The following is a 5,114-nucleotide window of genomic DNA, read 5'->3' as shown; positions in this document are numbered from 1 at the left end:
GTCATGTGGTCCTATCTTTTGGCATGTCTCAGAATCTTCAATTAATTTCCAGGTGTTATACATACAAGTTTTACAGGCTTCTGGTGATATCTTCCTCCAGAGAGGTTCATCCTTCCTTTTGCTAGGACAATATAGTGTTCACCCTAATCAAGCTAGAAATCATGATAAATCAAGGCAGAGTTCCAAACCTTGGTATAAGGCTTCTTCTACCTTTGCCCTGGCCTTCAGAATTTTCAAATGATAACCTAGGCTGTTCCCCAGATCCCCTTCTTCCAGCAGGTTCTGAATTTAGTCTTTGTTTCATAAGGCTCTCTGCTTAATTTTGTCTTCTGTCCTAAATAGCTCTACAATTTTGCAAATTTTCCGAGAGGGAATTACATATGCTTGAGGCTTCTGTATATCTCTACCAAAAGCTCTCCTGGTTTCTGTCCCCTAGAAGCAAGACTTAAAATATACAAAACCAAAATTATCAGCCTCCTGACTGCAACAAGAATGGACAAAAGCTCCCAAGCTAAAAGCAGCTTTAGAAGTCAACTTACTTTTAAAATGTTCACTCCTCTTTGGAGTCCTGCCTAGGCAGGTTTCCACTGCCTTCAAATAGATGAGCTGAGATATGGTGGTGGTGGACTTAATAATTTCTAGCAACTAGTGATGGTTGTACTGTTTATTCTTTCCCTTTCTCAATAGAAGTGGTTATTGCATACTTGGTATGTAGGGGCAGATACTTTTTTCATTTATAGGATATCTGATACCAATGAGCCAGTTTAAAACCTTATAGAGAGAATAGTATATTCCTGGAGTTGAATGCAGTCACTGCATGGAAACTTGAGCCCACTCCCCTGTGGATGGGTGTTTTCCATATAGAGAAAAAGGTGAGACATCAATACCTGGTAGCCAAAATGGTAGATTGTGATACACAGCTAGTTTTCCCCCAAAATGTCCTTCCCTTCTTTCAATTTTTGGCTATATATTCAGCCATACATATGGGGAGATTTACAAGCATCTCTTTCAGTTCAGTGTTCATATGATGGACGTCTGATACATAAGTAGATGTGTCATGTGGTAACTTAAAAGTTGGTTCAAGCCCTTTTCTTTCTAGTTCCTTCCTCCTGGATAGACCGCAGATGTGATAGCTGGAGCTGAAGCAGCCATTTTAGATCATGAAATGACTACTGAGAACAAAAACTAATTACATGAATGAAGCAGAAGGATGGAAATCTGGGCTTTGCTGCTTTGTGGAACATAACCCTTATACTAGCATACCAGCCCTGGGCAACATACCACAACAATTTTATATGAGAGAGAAATAATTGTCCATCTTGTTTCAGCTACTATTATTTTGGGGTTTTGTTACTTACAGCTAAACCTAATCTAAACTAATTAGGAAAGTTCAGGATGGCAGTTCTCAAAGTGTGAAAGCGTGGTCTGCAGATTCCGTCTGTGAGGTCAAAACAATTTTCATAATATACTAAACCCTTATTTACCTTTTTCACAGTGGTGACATGTTCACTGATGGTGCAAAAGTCATGGGTAAAAGCACCAACATTAGAATGAATGAAGACACCAGTAGTTACTGTATTCTTCATTGCCATGCACTTGGAGTTGAGGGAGAGGGAGAAGAAAAGCTTCACTCAGTGTCCTTCAAAAAGCAGTAAAAATTATTTATTTTAAAAATTGACTGTTGAGTAAATGTCTTTTTAATATTCTATATGAATAGGCAAATGTGCACAAAATACTTCTGGGGAGACCAAAATATGATGGTTATCTTGGAGAAAAGCAATTATGAGATTGTTTTGTGAGATAAACTTGGTTATTCAGATGTGCATATTTGGCAGATATTTTTCTCAAACATGAATGAAGTGAACTGTCACTTCAAGGAAAATTAATGGTATGTGTTCCCAATGACAAAATTTAAGCTTTCACGTGAAAATCAGAATTTTGGGAAACATGTATCTGCCATCTGAATTTGAAAGCTCCCCAATACTTAAGAGGCACTTTTTAAAATGGTATCACTGGTCATATTATACATGATTTTTAAATTTTATGTGGGAAATGTATTAACATTGGGAGGATCTGCATAATTTGGTGAACCAATAATTTCCAAATGCTGAATGCATGGTGTTATAAAATCATGCATGGGGAAAAATGTTCAAAGTGCAAGGTAGAACAAGAGGTTTTAATGTAATCCAGTGCAAAATTTCATTGATATGGTTTTGAATTCTACAGTGCAATGAACCGTTTAGAAATTACTCCTTCTACAGTGTTAGTAGTGTCCAAGAATAAATCTACAGTCATATAAAAAGGTTATTAAAATATTCTTCCTTTTCCCAACTATATATCTGTGTGAGGCAAAATTTTCTTCATATACTTCAAACAAAACAAATATCAAACAGATTGAATGCAGAAAGATATGAGAATCCAGCTGTCTTCTAGCAAGCCAGACATTGAAGAGATCTGTAAAAAATGTAAAAACAATGCTACTCTTCTCACTATACTTTCAGAAAATAATCTTCATAAAATGTGTATCATTTATGTTAACATGAAGTTGGTTTATTATTATTTTAAAATAAATTGTAAATATTTTTGTAATTTGTCAGTTATAATTTCTAATGCAGTAAATATTTTTATAGCCTTCATGAACAAACAAAAGGTTTTTGAGGACCTCTATATTTTTTTTTCAGAGCTCAAAGGAGTCTTGAGTCAAAACATTTTAAAATCTTTGGTTTGTGTACTCTGTGAAATAATGAGATCAGGAAAAGTACCATCAAACTCAGAGTTGGGTAAATAATGCCCTACTCAGAAAAAAGAGGAGTGCAGATAGGTTCTAGAAATTGTAGACTAATATACTTGACATTAATCCTCAAGGGAAAAATTAGTGCAGATTAAAGAGAAAGTAAAGTGGTCACCATTGGCTCCCAACACAAGTTCACTAAGAATGAATCATGCCAACCAAAGAACGTTTGTTTCCTTGATATCCAGTAGAACAGGAGATATATACATACTATATATCCCATTAAGCATTTGACTATCTGTTACAAACAATGGACTAGAGAACTGCCAGTAGAAGATGAACCATGAACCAATCTACCTGAAGCAAAATGTGGGAAGTTCAAAAATGATACAGAACATGACTTAGGAAGTGTTTACTACTGATACACAATGGGCTGGGAGTCAAGCCAGAATTCAAGTTCCTAGAGAGAAGTGCACAGTGATGTGGGTGGCAAGAGTTGACCCATTAAACTAATATCTACTGTACACCCACCATGTTTCAGGCTCTGTACAAAGTATTACAGATAGAGAAGTGAACAAGGTGGATGCTCACTATGTGCCTTTGTGGCATTGACATTTGAAGCACAGTCAGATCTTTTTCTTCTTATGAAATGTGGGTATGAATTAGTATGGAAGGTTAAAACTGTTAACCATAAAATGAACTAAAAATTAATTTAGATTTTTTCTCCTCCCAACTGGGGGTAAGGGAGAAAAAGGGAAAATGTCTGACCTATATACATTAAAAATAACAGCACGGAACATAATATACATTATAAAAACTGCATTTCCATCAGTCCAAGGTTGGGGAAAAGAAGAGAAAATAAGGAAGAAAACAATTGCACTTGAGACATAAGGTAAAGAGATACAGAATAACCACTGTTGTGCAGGAATGGTGATGGTGGGGTTGACATGCAGGAGAGAAAAACTCTAATTCTAATTAAAGTACCCCCAGTTTTTTTTCAACTAACTCTCTTGAACTCCATGTATATCTAGCATCTGCATAACTATTTTATAAATGGTAAAGCACTACACAAATGTATAGCTTTCATATCAGCAAATGGCAAACCTTTACTGAATTTCACAATTCTCACAGAAAATTCCTTTATCCAACAGTTTTGGAAGGTTCACCCCTTCTCCCCTCAAAAGTAGTTCCTTTTAAGTTTAATTCTTCAGTCATCATTCTCACTTTCTATTCCTGTGAACAAAAAGTTTGACTTGGACTTGTCAAATCACACAATCTCTCAGGTGCCTCCTACTCTTTTTGATTGGTGTCAGTAAAATAAAGTGTTCAAATTTCTTTCATTCATAAACCTGTCAATGGCATTAACATGTTTGATGTCATAAATTTTAATATAAAAGCCAATATACAACACTATGTGCTTCATACTGCTGTCAGCAAAGATCGGTAGACACTAAAAGTCCTGAAGCTTCAAAATTAGAATGTTATATGTCCTCGCTTTAAGTAGTACTCCATTTCTAAAAGTTAAAGAAGAAAAACCAATTTCAGTGTTACAACTCATATACCAATAGCAATTATTGCTTTGGTAAAAACAAGTGATCTGTTAGTAAGATTTCATTATGAGCACAAAACAAACCCTAAATAATTTGCAGATGGGTTAACCACAGATTGTATGAATTCCCAGGTAGCTTCCCCAGGCTTCTTGGGCCATTTCCCTCTACTGCTGGCAGTAAATATGTGGGGAGTATTAATCCTAATATTTAAATATTAGTATTTAGACTTAATCCAGAAAACATTAATAATGTGAAACAAACAAAAAAATCTTACAAGACATTCCAAAGTGAAATATATCTCACAGGTCTGAGATTTCCTTAACATGTATTGTTAATGTTCTCACTTCTTTCAGGTCTTCCCTAAGCATTCTATAAAAATAAACCCTCGGGCGCCTGGGTGGCTCAGTTGGTTAAGCGACTGCCTTCGGCTCAGGTCATGATCCTGGAGTCCCTGGATCGAGTCCCTGGATCGAGTCCCGCATCGGGCTCCCTGCTCAGCAGGGAGTCTGCTTCTCCCTCTGGCCCTCCCCCCTCTCATGTGCTCTCTCTCATTCTCTCTCTCTCAAATAAATAAATAAAATCTTTAAAAAAAAATAAAATAAAATAAAAAAATAAATAAACCCTCAACTCTGAGAAACAAACTGAGGGTTTTAGAGGGGAGGGGATGGGGGAATGGGTTAGCCTGGTGATGGGTATTAAGGAGGGAACGTACTGCATGGAGCACTGGGTGTTAAATGCAAACAATGAATCATGGAACACTACATCAAAAACTAATGATGTAATGATCTCATTGATATGAGGAATTCTTAATTGCAGGAAACAAACTGAGTGTT

General features: G+C 36.2%; 1 long non-coding RNA gene across 1 annotated transcript; it reads right to left on the bottom strand.

The window, feature by feature from the left end:
• On the bottom strand, nucleotides 1-5,059 carry LOC145718364 (uncharacterized). The gene is made up of 2 exons (XR_014141753.1): nucleotides 3,308-5,059; nucleotides 1-3,273 (listed from the first exon to the last, which is right to left on the bottom strand). It is a non-coding gene; the product is annotated as an uncharacterized LOC145718364 (long non-coding RNA).
• Between the last annotated feature and the right edge of the window lie 55 nt (nucleotides 5,060-5,114).

Source organism: Leptonychotes weddellii, unplaced genomic scaffold, assembly GCF_054177405.1.
Source record: "Leptonychotes weddellii isolate Sample4059 unplaced genomic scaffold, ASM5417740v2 HiC_scaffold_14602, whole genome shotgun sequence".
Taxonomy (NCBI): Eukaryota; Metazoa; Chordata; class Mammalia; order Carnivora; family Phocidae; genus Leptonychotes; species Leptonychotes weddellii.
Note: the sequence above shows the minus strand (reverse complement) of the source record. Positions and strands in the feature narration are given on the sequence as shown.